This window comes from Procambarus clarkii, chromosome 39, assembly GCF_040958095.1.
Source record: "Procambarus clarkii isolate CNS0578487 chromosome 39, FALCON_Pclarkii_2.0, whole genome shotgun sequence".
In the NCBI taxonomy this organism is placed as follows: Eukaryota; Metazoa; Arthropoda; class Malacostraca; order Decapoda; family Cambaridae; genus Procambarus; species Procambarus clarkii.
In genome coordinates, this window is record NC_091188.1 from 42504354 (window position 1) to 42519249 (window position 14896).

At 48.7% G+C, this 14896-nt stretch overlaps 1 protein-coding gene across 5 annotated transcripts in view; it reads right to left on the bottom strand.

Moving 5' to 3' along the window:
* Nucleotides 1-14896, bottom strand: part of LOC123760420 (uncharacterized) — a 72705-nt gene that overhangs the window by 11884 nt on the left and 45925 nt on the right. The window lies entirely within an intron of this gene.

The following is a 14896-nucleotide window of genomic DNA, read 5'->3' on the forward strand; positions in this document are numbered from 1 at the left end:
AATAGAGAGAGGGGGAGTGAAGAATAAGGAGAGGGGGAACAAGTTCCTGAAGATTGCATACACCAACATAGATGGAGTGAGATCGAAGATACTGGAGTTAAGTGATGTAATACAGCTGCAGACACCAGACATTGTTGCACTCACGGAGACAAAACTTGAAGATGTAATTTTAAATGAGGTCATATTCCCAAGGGGCTACTCAATTTGGAGACGGGACAGAAAAATTAGGAAAGGCGGTGGCGTTGCTGTGCTGGTAAAAGAACACCTAAAGGTGAAGGAAATAATGACTGCCAATCCACAAGAAGTTGACATAATAGCACTAGAGATCTGCTATGAGGATGATAAACTAATGATGATAAATGCATATAGTCCACCGCCAAGCAGCACATGGTCAAAGGAGGAGCTAGATAGTAAACGTGAAGGTCTTATAACAATAATGAGAGAGATTATAGCGAGAGCGGATAACGATAGATCACGACTGTTGATAGTCGGTGACTTCAACTTGAAATCCATAGACTGGGAAGCATATGAAGCTAAAACAGAAGATTTTTGGACCTGTAAATTTGTAGACCTCATCCTGGAAACATTCTTGTATCAACATGTTAAACAAGCTACGAGGATGAGGGAAGGGGACGTTCCCTCCATGCTAGATTTGATATTTACCAGGAAGGAGGAAGAGATATTTGACATTCAGTACCTTCCTCCCTTGGGTAAAAGTGACCATGTCTTTTTGGGAATAAAGTATGCAATGCGTTATAAGCTGGAAGAAAATAAGGAGGTTGAAGCAGTTGAAAAACCAGACTTCAGGAGAGGACATTATGGTGACCTTAGAAATTTTTTTAGTGAGTATAATTGGACAGACTTGATGCTAGGCAAGGAAGTGAATGAGATGTATGGCAAGTTTTGTGAAATATATGATAAAGGCACAAAAAAATTTATACCAAAACAGAGATGCAGGACCAGAAAACAGGATTGGTTCGACAGAAATTGTGAGAGGGCAAGAGACCAAAAGACACAAAAATGGAATCAGTATAGGAAGAGGCCAAACCCCCAAACATACCAGCGATACAAAGATGCGAGAAACAATTATACAGCAGTAAGGAGAGAGGCAGAAAGAAATTTTGAAAAAGGGATAGCAGATAAATGTAAAACAGAACCGGGCCTATTCTACAAATTCATAAACAACAAATTGCAGGTAAAGGATAATATCCAGAGGTTGGAAATGGGAAACAGATTCACGGAAAATGAAAAGGAAATGTGTGAAACATTAAATGAAAAGTTCCAAAGTGTGTTTGTACAAAATGAAATCTTCAGAGAACCAGACACAATAAGAATTCCAGAGAACAACATAGAGCGGATAGAGGTGTCTAGAGATGAAGTGGAAAATATGCTAAAGAAGCTCGGTAAGAACAAAGCAGCTGGCCCAGATGGCGTTTCACCATGGGTTCTGAGAGAATGTGCATCTGAGCTCAGCATTCCACTTCACCTGATCTTTCAGGCATCCCTGTGTACAGGAATCGTAGCAGATGTGTGGAAACAGGCTAACATAGTTCCAATCTACAAAAGTGGCAGCAGGGAAGACCCCCTCAATTATAGACCTGTATCATTGACAAGTGTAATAGTGAAAGTATTGGAAAAACTAATCAAAACTAAATGGGTAGAACACCTGGAGAGAAATGATATAATATCAGACAGACAGTATGGTTTTCGATCTGGAAGATCCTGTGTATCAAATTTACTCAGTTTCTATGATCGAGCCACAGAGATATTACAGGAAAGAGATGGTTGGGTTGACTGCATCTATCTGGACCTAAAAAAGGCTTTCGACAGAGTTCCACATAAGAGGTTGTTCTGGAAACTGGAAAATATTGGAAGGGTGACAGGTAAGCTTCTATCATGGATGAAAAATTTTCTGACTGATAGAAAAATGAGGGCAGTAATCAGAGGCAATGTATTGGAATGGAGAAATGTCACAAGTGGAGTACCACAGGGTTCAGTTCTTGCACCAGTGATGTTTATTGTCTACATAAATGATCTACCAGTTGATATATACAGAATTATATGAACATGTTTGCTGATGATGCTAAGATAATAGGAAGGATAAGAAATTTAGATGATTGTCATGCCCTTCAAGAAGACCTGGATAAAATAAGTATATGGAGCACCACTTGGCAAATGGAATTTAATGTTAATAAATGTCATGTTATGGAATGTGGAATAGGAGAACATAGACCCCACACAACCTATATATTATGTGAGAAATCTTTAAAGAATTCTGATAAAGAAAGAGATCTAGGGGTGGTTCTAGATAGAAAACTATCACCTGAGGACCACATAAAGAATATTGTGCAAGGAGCCTATGCTATGCTTTCTAACTTCAGAATTGCATTTAAATACATGGATGGCGACACTCTAAAGAAATTGTTCATGACTTTTGTTAGGCCAAAGCTAGAATATGCAGCTGTTGTGTGGTGCCCATATCTTAAGAAGCACATCAACAAACTGGAAAAGGTGCAAAGACATGCTACTAAGTGGCTCCCAGAACTGAAGGGCAAGAGCTACGAGGAGAGGTTAGAAGCATTAAATATGCCAAAACTGGAAGACAAAAGAAAAAGAGGTGATATGATCACTACGTACAAAATAGTAACAGGAATTGATAAAATCGATAGGGAAGATTTCCTGAGACCTGAAACTTTAAGAACAAGAGGTCATAGATATAAACTAGCTAAACACAGACACCGAAGAAATATAAGAAAATTCACTTTCGCAAACAGAGTGGTAGACGGTTGGAACAAGTTAGGGGAGAAGGTGGTGGAGGCCAAGACCGTCAGTAGTTTCAAAGCGTTATATGACAGAGTGCTGGGAAGACGGGACACCACGAGCGTAGCTCTCATCCTGTAACTACACTTAGGTAATTACCAGGGAACGCACTTCCGTGTTTCCCGAGAGGAAGTGCGAGCAATAGAGCGGTGGGCAGCGTCAAAGACAGTGTCATGAAATGAAGGAGGGTGCAAGGGAGAGGCAGAACGGAGAGGTCGGAAATAGTAGCACGGAGAGTAAAGAGGCGCCAGTCAGCCTCGGCAAACCGCCACCTAGGGAAGGAGAGAGGAGGGCGAAAGGAGAAAAAAGTAACAAGGATAGGAAAATGGTCACTGCCATGGAGGTCATCAAGGACCCGCCACCCGAAATCTAAGGAAAGGGATGACGAGCACAGAGAAAGATCGAGACAAGAAAGAGAGAGAGTCTGAGAGTCCAAATGAGTGGGCTCACCAGAATTAAGAAGGGAAGGGAAGAAGAGAGAATGAAAGGTTAAAGGAGGCGACCCCGGAAGTTTGTCAGCACATCGCCCCAAAGGGCATGACGACAATTGAAATTACGCAGCAGGAGCACAGGCTCCGGCAAGGAGTCTAGGAGGTGTTTAAGATCGGGAAGAGAAAGTGGAACAGTGGGGGGGGAGATAAATGGAACAAACCGTGTAGCATCTACGCACAAAGACACGGGCGGCAAAACAGTGGAGAGGCGAGGAAAAAAGTAAAGGGACAAAGGGAACATCGGAGCGAGTCAAGGGAGCAGAAGAATTATGGACTCCAGCTGTCACTGGGGGGGGGGAGGGGGGGGAGGGGGGGGAGAGAAAAGAATAGCCACGGAGGCGACCAGGACGAGCACCAAGCATCGGCTCCTGGAGACAGACACAAAAAGGCAAAAACTGTGAAATGAGAAGTTGGAGGTCAAGGAAATTGGCATAAAATCCACAGATGTTCCATTGAAGAAAAGACATCAGCAAAGAGAGAGAGGAGAGCAACAGAGAGCAAAGAAGAAACAAAGGTGAAGAAGGAACACAGCACGCTAAAAAAGCACAGGGTCAGGACAGGGTCAGCGAAGTCAGGGTTAGGGGGCATGGGTAAACTGAGTAAAGAAGGAGGAAAAGAAGCGGGAGGACAGACCAGAGGTGGACGAGCAGGGTCTAGAGAAGGAAGGGGAGGAGGAGGGGCAGAAAGAGGGGAGCACACCTCAGCATGGGCAGTAACCGAGATGGAATCGGGGGCTAAAGAAACCCTCACAGTAGGAACAGGGGGCTCCACCACCGAAGCGGGAGGGGAAGGAACAATAGAATCAGAGATAAGGGGTGAAGAAGAAAGCGAAGCCTTCTTACCGACAGGGGAGGAGGAAGGAGAGGAGCCAGGTTTCCGCTTCTGACTCAAAGATACAGGCGTCCCAGCAGCAATGTACTGGGCAACAGACTCCAGCGTCTCGATAGGAGAAGAAGACCGAGAGCGAACAACACAACCATCAGGAGAGCGATGGACATTGGCCCGCACAGTCAGGCGGCGTAGAGAGCCAAGAAACGGAGGAGAATGATGGGAAGGAGGACCAGAGGGAGATGAAAAAGAAGACACAGGAGACGTGACAGACTGGGTAGAAAGAAGGGGAGCCCTAGACAGAGAACCAGGAGGGGGACCCTTCGGGACAGAACGGAGGGAAACAGGGAAGGTGGTGGTGGGCGTGTCCAGGTCTAAGGCTTGGAAACGGTTGTGAGACTGAGGAAGACGGGAAGGACGAGGAGAGGAAGAGCGCACCACGCGAGCATAGGAGACACCAGCAAAAGAGGGGAGACGATGAACTTGGCGCCGAGCCTCAGGAAAAGACAAATGGTCCCGGTGCTTCAAGTTGAGGACAGCCGCCTCAAGTTTATAACGAATACAAGTACGGGAGAAGGTATGGTGGGCCTCACCGCAATTGAGGCAGCGGTCCTGGGGAGAAGTGCACTCCAACTCAGAGTGACCCTCGCTTCCACACAGGGAACAGAGAGAGACAGGACTAGAGCATTTGAGGGCACCATGCCCAAACCTCCAGCACTTACTGCAGAGCCGAGGAGATGGAACATACTCCTGAACGGAGCATCTGGCACCAGCAAGAATGACAGAGGGCGGAAGGGTCCTACCATCAAAGGTAACCTTCACAACCCGAAGGGGCAGACGGCGATGACCACGAGGGGGACGAGTAAATGTATCCACCTGGAGGACAGAATGACCCTGGGCCTCGAGGATATGCTTGATATCCTCGTGGCAGTCCTTGAGATCCCTAACACCGGTTGCAACATGGTGCGGGAGGAGAACAGTGCCAACACTGGCATTCAACTGAGCATTCTTCGAGATCCGAACAGGGGTCTCACAAAGGCAGGATAAGGCGGCCAAGCGGGTGGCCGCATCCTGAGAAGGAGCAGCAATGACACAGGTACCAAGACGAGTGGGGTTGAAGGTGACAAGAGGCATCCACGGAATCGACAAGATGCCTATGAAGGGAAAAAACGTCAGGAGTTGAATCCAAAGGTTGGAGGTCAAAGTACTTAGTTCACGTAGCAGGACCAAACAAAGCACGGTATGAATTTGGATGGGAAGGGAGCATACGAGAGCGGCCGTGGCGGGTACGACGATGAGAACCCGTAGAGAGAGACGGGTCGAAAGGTGCAGTAGTCGCAAGAAGAGATGGAGCCGTGCAAGGGGACGAGATAGTCACCACAGCAGGCTTGGGGCTCGACCCAACCACAGAGGAGGGAGGGGAGCAGGGAGGAAGAGTTCTGTCTGGGCCTAAACCGGGTCCTGTAGTGGGGGCTACAGATCCCGGTCTTCCAGGACGGTCCGACTCAGGGGCCTGGTCGCCCACCCCATGAGCCTGGGTAAGAGAAGTCAAGTCGTCATCCATGCAGCAAACCAATATATAAGGGATGGGACCTGGAACCAAGGGATACCACCTACCAGGGCTGCCAGGGAGGCTGAGCACAGGCCAGTGCAGGAAGGGTGCGTTGTCCCCAGCGGTGCTCCCCCTTTTCAACAGGGGAGTCCTACTACTACATTCATTCTTCCACACTGGTGCTAAGACCTCAGTCCCCCTATCGCCCTAGCCTGGACACCCAACCATCCACTCAGGGCGGCCTCTCACAAGTGACCCCTCCAGCGGGTGGTCCGATGGCTCACAAGGCCCCTACATGGTGCCCTTCAGCACGTACACCACCCAAAGAGGGGGCAGGAGAGGGGGCACAGGCAACCCACACCGGTCCCAGGGAGGTGTACGTGAGCCCCTCACCACGGCAAGGAGGCACAACGGAGGGGAATGGAATTTGTAAAGGATTGTTGAATGCTAAAGAATTAAACAAAATAAATGAAAATTTATGCTAAATTTTGTTTGAAGGCATCCAAAGATGCAACCCCTAAACAGATAAAAACTTGAAACTAGTACTGGTTCAACAGAAATTGTAAGAATACCAGAGAATACACAAACAAATGGAATCAATATAGAAAGAGACCTATCTAAATAACATATGGAAAACACAAACAAGTACAAAATGACCATACAGTATTGAGAAAGGAGGAATGAAACTGGCAGCCAACTGGAAAACAGAATCTAGCAGTCTATTGATTCATTAATTGTAAACTGCGTGTGAAAATATCTGCTGTCTATTTTTGATGTTGGCCAGACCACACACTAGGTGAAGGGACAAGTCACAATAGCCACGTTATTGTGACTCATCGCCTGCATCTGCTGTCTAGCTTTTGAAACACCAGATATCCAGTATCCTATAGATCTCTTAATCTTTAAGAAAAACAGACAAGATGCAATAAAAACCTCCATGCAAATTTTGTATATCAACCATGTCAGTAGTGTTGCACACCTTATCAAAGCATTAACACCCCGTTCAAAATAAGGTAATCTTACTTGACAAACCTGCTTACTTTTCTATAGTAAACACTAACCCATTGTACATACCAAGATTTTGCAGCTCATGTAGTGCATAACAATATCTTGAAGGAATTTTATGAAGTACAACATACAATATTTCTCTAAAAATGACTAATACATGTGTAACATTGTGTTACGTTAATTGTGTTGACAATAAACACAGTAATAAAATATATATATATTTGGAAAAGACTGATCTAAGTATGCAGAAAAACCACATGTGAAAAATATTGAATGCTTAACGCGTTTTTGACTACATCGCCTTCATCTGATCAAAGTAGAATGGAGAGAACGCCATTCTACTTTACTCGGATGAAGGCGATGTAGCCGAAAACGCGTTAAGCATTCTTATTTTTCACATGTGGTTTTTCCGCATATTTGGAAAAATGTAATCTAGAGAAGTTTGCAGGTGAAGCTTGGCGAGCAATGGTTGACAGCAAGCCGAGTGAACGCTAAATATTGACAGTGTTGAAGATGTGTGATATCTCTCAAGCATCTGTACTGGACCACTCTTGGAGTCACAATCACGATGATTCCCTGTCGACTGGTTATATTACCAAGCCCAACCTCACCTGACTATCTTCTAGTAGGTTGGGAAGAAGTATTAACTGTAATTAGTTGTACACTTGAAAATTGTAATTATGAGATGTGACAACGTTGAGATGGGTTTGTTAATCCTACGTAACCTATCTCATTATCTGCACATAAGTTAACGAGAGTTTGAAGCAAGTATATTATATAGTTGCTACACATGAAATATCTGGCAAAACAGTGGAATGGATAAGACAACAGATAAAACTCATAACAGCGAGTTACCATAAACAGAATACAATATGATGGAGTAGTTTGACCAGTGCCACAGGCAGCCATTTTGGAAATCCATTTTGTAATCTATACCAATGATAACATCAAAGCTCCTCATATTTGCAGATTATACAAAGATCTACTGGAATGCAGAAAGCAATGATGGCAACGCATTCTTGGAAAAAAATAAAAAAAAATGCCAGTTTTTGGGTGAGCCCCAGAGGCTCCATGCCATACTACTTGAGTGTCATCAGTCGTAGAGTTTTTTGTTGCCTAACGGGGACCAGAGCCAGAACCTGGCCCCCTCAGAGAGCTGCAGAGAGCAATGACCTATGAACACTTTACATTGAAAGTACAGTACAGTATGTAATCATACTTGTCATTGACCAGGGAAGGCACCCAGAAAGGTAGGCAAAACAAAACGGACCATTGCCAGGTTGAAAATTGTGACCTACATGCTCAAAAGAGCACAAGAACTCACAGAGAAGGTAAAACAGGGACTTACCAGGGAGGCAGCAGCACCTTAGGTCTCAATCCGAAGAAGAGACAGTCGGTTGTGACAAATGCCCTGAAGCAACAAGGCTGCAGAGGACCTGGGATGTTCATGAGATACTCCACAGCCAGGACCCTGCTCGACCTCCAAAACGCCCATGCCTAAATATTATCCCACAACATATTACCAAAGACAGCTGAAAGAGCGGCATACTTCCTCAAATTATGGGGCACAAGGGTAGACTGCAGACTGCCTAGACTTAATGACAGTGAAGACGACCTGAGACACACGAGCCCTGGAACAGGGAACCAGGGAAACTGGATACATCCAGAGAGCATCCACCAATACAGAACCGGTGGCCCGCAGGTAGCGGCACAAAGCAGCTACCGGACACAGCATGTGATACTGGAGAAACCCCTGGTGCTAGAGAAGAGCATGAAGCTCCCCCACCCGACCCCTAGAGGCCAAAGCCAACAAAAGCAATTACAAACCATAGGGGCCACTATAAACCGAGGTGAAGAAAGAGAGGAAAGAACCCGGTCCAAAGACCAAGAAAGCTCAGGCAGCGTATGAGCAGGCTGGAGGTGGAAAAAAAAAAGAGAAGGCTAGCGGAACAGGGCAGTATTTACATCAACCCAGAACACAAGCTGCAGCAGCTCTGCCAACGCCACATGAAAGAAGCAACAGTGTTCAGCATGAGATGCAGATTCAGAGAAAGCAGAGAGAAAGGACTAACAACCTCGTCAGACACAGATGAAGAGAAAGAAATTGGCGGAAAGCCCGCCAAGAAACCTCATACTGTTGCTGAGAAGGCCTCAGGTGGGACACCATCAAATTAGCAACCTGATCACCATACAAATGGCAATACACACTTATCTGAAAAATCAGGCGCTTATCATGGAGGAGAAGGTCGAATCAGTGAGGAACTTCACTAGCCCAAAACCGCTTAAAAAGGCAGAGCAGTGAAAACATGCTCGGGTTCGGGCACCAACCAAGCAGCGCCTGAAACCAAGACTGGGCTAGCCGCAATGGGGCTGGGAGAAACACCCTTCCTCCATAGGATTCCATACAAGCCAAAACCCGGAGAAAAAGGTACCGGAACCCCCACCTCGACCAGTCATGCCCATAAACATCTACCACAAAGCTACGCAGTCGGGAAAAGGCACCACGTACACATGAACACACAGACCAAGCTGACGCAAAAAGGTCCACCTCTGCGCGCCTGTACGTCTGGCAAAGCCAAAAAAAGGAGCCGGCGTCAACTGCTCACTCCGTGGAAAGAGGAATGAAGTGAGGCAGGCTGTCTGCCAGGACGTTGGACACTCCCTGAATAAGAACGGCGTGGAGAGCTAAACCCTGAGAATTCAGCAGAAGCTACTTGAAGCGACCAGCTCCAAAAGAGTCACAGACTGAAGAGACAACACCCCCCTCCCGGTTGAGATAAAGAACCACGGGGAGCAGTCCGAGCTCTAAGGAAACTGAATCCCCTGCAGCGCCAGCCACACCGCCGCAAACTCCCACATCGTGTTGTGAGCCCAAACCCTGCCTAGCAGGTAAACCAGAAGGGGCAAAGTGCAGACTCTTACACAGTTGCACAAGCAACCACCAAGTAACCATGGTCACCCTCAACTGCAGCCGACTGCGGGACTGAAGCCGGAGCAAGCCTGTGGGAGGGAGAGAAAGGTATGACCCCACCACTGACACACAACAAAACCAAAACAGGACTGCAACTACCCAAAGCTGCTTACAAAATTGAAACTCATCGTCCTCAGGAAACAGAAGAGGACAAAATGGAGAAGCAGGTGAAAGAGCCAGGGCCCAAGTGGAATACAAAGATAGAGCCCAAACGGCCAGCCGACTTGCGAGATGGTAGGTGAAAACATGGAAACCGCATCCCCGAGGAGCGGTGCAAACAGCTTGGCAAAGGCAGATGATGCTGAAGCTGCCAAGACAAAGACCCCCAGCCGAGGGTCCCCACCACGCGAACCCACATCCTCTGAAAGCCACTGCACCAGAAGACCGAAGAATCGCCAGACAGAGGCCAGGTGACTACGAGTCCGAAGGTCATCGACCACCAAAGCCGCCAAAAGAGGGGTTCTTGAGCATGCAACTGCACCAGGCCAACATCACGAGGCACGCAGAAGTGAAGAGGCACTCAATGAGGAACCCAAGAGTTGCCCATAAGAATACCTGCAACAGTGGTAACCTCCCACCACTCAAGTGTACAGGTACAGCCAAAACCACTCCAAGCCCTAAGAGAAAGAACAGTCTGCCAGCCAGGAAGACATCAGAACCCCATAATGCACCCTATAGAGGGAAGAAGTCAGAACCATACCGGGGCATAAACCAGGTCTAGCAGGAGGTAAGCACCAAAAGCCTCCCGAACATTCACAGGGGAAGACCCAGACGAAGAAAACCTCTGAAAGGAAGGAAGAGCGGGTGCGGACTTGACCAAGGCTGAAGCAACCAATGCCCCTAAAGCCCAAGCAGGGCAGCTCCGGGGCTTCCAAATGCTCACACACCTGGCACATTATATCAGAGAAACTGTTATGCAACACGACTGCAGCCTGATCCCACAGAACATCTGATGGGGGATGAGGGAATTGGAGCAGAAGCGGGAAACAAGTCCCGCAAGACCCCAGGTCATAGGTATCCTCGACCCAACAGGCAGCATGACAGTGGCAGAGAGGATGATCGCCACCCTGAGGAAGGGGCAACGAGCAATCTTTGAAATCACACAAAGTGAGAGCAGATTCAGAAGAGGTAACCACAGTACAACCGAGCCTGCAGGGAGAATGAGCACTACAGGAAGCCCAGACACTGGGGTCAGCTAAGCTGATAAACCCTGTCAGTGCAGGCAGTTCGACTGCAAGCAGCTGCAGTAAAGCCTCGGAGGCAACAGAGGAGGACCACCACCACATTTGAGGAGGAGTCTAATCAGGTGTAAAGCCAAACTCCTCTGTCAAAAAGACAAAATAAAATGGCAGTAAACATGAAAGCACAAAAAAAAAGAACTCCACAACAGCAAACAAGCAGGCAGAGAGAACCATCGGCCCGCTATTTGATAGCTGAAAATTAGGCTGCGCCAGCCACCGTTCACCCCACCAGCTAAAACACACACCCCCAACCTGGGCAAGATGCAAAGCCCAAAGCCCCTGATGCACCCCAAGGGCGAAGACAACCATAAGCGAGGAAGTCCTTTAGTGGGGAGTGATTCCCGAATGCCCCAGGGAAGAGAAACCTGACCATGCAAGGGGCAGTACTTACGGAGCACCTAGGGAAGGTGGTCCCTATGTGCATGCTACTCCAGTACTTGAAAAACTCCCGACTACCCACAGAATTCTGTTTAGAACACCACTGCAAGGGCAAAAACACCAAAGAAAATGGGAAGACGGAACCAGAGCGACAGCAAGCACTCGGCACGGCATCAAAGAACTGAATGGGGGTGGCCCGGCTCCCCCTCTCCCCCATGGGGAGGGGATCATGGGGGGTTGTACTAATGAGTGGGCGGGGGGGGAGGGGGTTAGTTAGATGAAGTTTTGTTTGTTTGGTTTTTGGGAGAGTTATTCTGCTCTTTTGAGGACACAGGTTGCAATTTTCAACCTGACAGTGGCCTGTTTTGTTTCGCCTATGTTTCTGGGTGCCTTCCCTGGTCGATAGCCAGTATGATATTACAGTACTTTAAATTTAAAGAGTTCATAGACTATTGCTCCCTGTGCCTCTCTGAGGGGGCCAGGTTCTGGCTCCTGTCCCCTCTAGGCAACAAAGAACTCTGACTGATTACTCATGTAGTATGGCACTTGTCATACATGTTGTATAACGTGTCACAGTATGACACGTTATACAAAGAGTACAGTACTGGGAAGACGGGACATCATGAGCATAACTCTCATCCTGTAACTACACTTGGGTAATTACTTGATTAGTAAGACAGTTTCAGGGAGCCAATGGGGTTCCCTACAGAAAAGCTAGTAAATGCTATCCAATACTGTATTGATAACTACAAGCCCTTACAGATGAGACATGACAATACACATCATAGTTTTCATATGTATAATGCTGCCTTGCTATGGTTTCAAAAAGAGATGGACCATGGTATTACAGTTCACCAATCACCGAAAACCAAATAACAATTTGGCATTACAGTGCTGTTTAAAAGTTAACCAAAACCTAATAATAATCAAACTATATTTTGATTACAAGGAAATGAAAATGGTAATAAAAGTCAATAACAAAAAACCAGCGTTGAATGTAATGAAACGCCATTTTCTGGGTGAGACCCGGAGGCTCCCCAGAGCTTTACCAGGCTGATATGCTAATGTCAGACTTTGGCATCTGTCATGTGTATGGAGTTCTAGGGCCTACCGGGGACCACGACCAGAACCTGGCCCCCTCAGAGAGGGGCAAGGGGAGCAATGGCCTATAGAAACCCCCGTGTGGTTGGAAGCATTCTATGTCTGACATCGACTGGGTCAAGCATCCAGAAAGGTAAGCATTCCAAAACAAACCCATATTCTGGTGAAAATTGCTACCTAAAGCCGAACTAGTGGATAGAACTCCCCAACAGAAAACAAGCAAACTAGTATGATGTCACACGTCACTGTACCGCTGTCTGCACAGCTCCCCCCTCCCCGGGAGGGGGAAGGGGGAGCCCCAGACCTCTCACGCCGGCTATACACTCATCAGTTCTGAGGCTGGATGTCAAAACACACGAAAAACCGCCGACCGGAGGGAGGGAGGGTTGCTGGGGAGCCTCCGGGTCTCACCCAGAAAATGGCATTTCATTACATTCAACGCTGGTTTTCTGGGGGGAGCCCCGTTGGCTACCCGGAGCTAACTACCCACAGAGGAAGGTCAAAGGGATGGAACCGGGAGGCGGACACCACGCACCCCCCTCCGGAAGCAAGACAACTGGCAGCAAACGCCAACCCTAGGCGCCACAGCCCCGAAAGGGCCTGGGAACAACACGAGAACAACAAGCAGCAAGGCCCCAGTACGAACTCCAAAGATCCATGCCCGAATGACAGCAAGGACACATCGCTCAGACAGCAGCGAGAGCAGCGAAGTCACAAACGACACGGGCCTGGGGGAAGAACACAGGCAGGTTAGCCGCAAGAACACAGCTGACAACCCGGGACACCATCACCCGCGAACCGGGAAGAACAGAACCGGATCAACGCAAAACGCGCCCCAGACACAGACGCTGTAGCACGCAAATAACAGCGGACGGCCGCCACTGAACACAAAACACGACACACCCGCAGCCTGACCAACCAAGCACCAACAAACCAAGGACCCCTCCAAAACGCGGCAGCCCCACCCCGTGCTAGAAAAGATGGAGACTGCTGCCACCGAACAACCAAAACGCTAAAACCGAAGGAGCAAGAAACTCAGCGACCCCACCACCAAAGGCAAATGCCAAAAGGAAAAAGAGCCGACGAAAAAACAAACCGGAACCGAAGGGGCACTACCAACCGAGGAGAAGACAGAGCACACTGACCAGAGACCAGGACGGTGCAAGCGGCGCACGAACAGGCCGGAGGTGAAACAACGCACGAGACAGCTTACTAACGGTGCAGAAGCAACACCAAGACCGAAAGCAAGCCGAAGCGGCTCCGCCAGCGCCGCACGAAAAGAGGCGACAGTATGTGGCAAGACGACGGCCCCCAACCCCCACCAGAAAACCAAGCCGACGCTAACAACTGCAGCCACCTAAGAAGGGACAGGAGGAAAAGGAAGGACCGCCAAAATATCCCATACTACCGCCAAGAAGAAGTACGCAGGTGGGACACCTACCACGAAGCCACCCGACCACCAACCGGAGGCGAGACCGCAAGGCAGAACGTAAGCAGCCCCGACAAGGCCCCTCCGAGCCCAGGAAAAGGCGGAGCCGCGGGAAGATCTCGGGCGCGACCACCGAAACCCAGGCGGCACAAGGAGATGGAACGTCTGCCGAACAGAAAAACTCCACCAAAGCAAGCAAGCCCGCCAGGAGTTCAGAAACGACGGGTCCGACGGTGAGACATTGCAAGACCCCGAAAAGCCAACCGGCAGGGTAAGCCAGGAAACCGAAGAAGGCAGAAGGGTTGCCTCCAGAAACAGTACCCGAACCAAGGGGTACGAGCAACTGCAACAGACTGAGACAAATAAGCGCACCACAGGTCACAGGCTGAAAGCACGCCCAAGAAGCCAAGGAACGCACGCAGAACACCCCTGTGGCAGAGGAGGAAACAAGGGAACGCACAAGGAAAGGAAGCAGTGGAAACCCCCCCCTTCCCTCCCACAGCAGCAAGTGCAGGCAAAACCGACCAAAGGAGATGCCAGGAAAACGACTGGGGAGAGGCAGGACAAAAGAGCTGAAGCACAAACCCCAGGAAACAACCAGGGGTGGACAATCAGGCAGGGACAGAAAAACCCGATGCACATAAGAGGGCCAAGCCAGGGACCTAAAGACCATGAAAAACAACAAGCAAACCCCCATACCCAAACCCTAGGCACAAAACAGCAGCAAAGTGCCACACCACAACCGGACACAGGAACAAGGACACGCCACCGCGAAACACGGTACCAATGCACACGTGCAGTAGCAGCAACAGGCACCACCACAACATGCAACATGTAAATAACAACTCGCTTCTGCAAAGGCAGAGAACGGAGCAGGCAGACCCCAGACAGGGCCAACGGAGACACGACAGAACCCAGCAGGCCCAGGAACCTGCACACCAGGTGACCGACGGCGGAGAACCCTGCTCGATACCTGCTGGATGGGGTTCTGGGAGTACATTTACACCCCAAGCGCGGCCCGAGACTAGGCTAGACCGGCCAGAGGGTGGCCCACCAGGCAGCTGCTGGGAGCGGCCT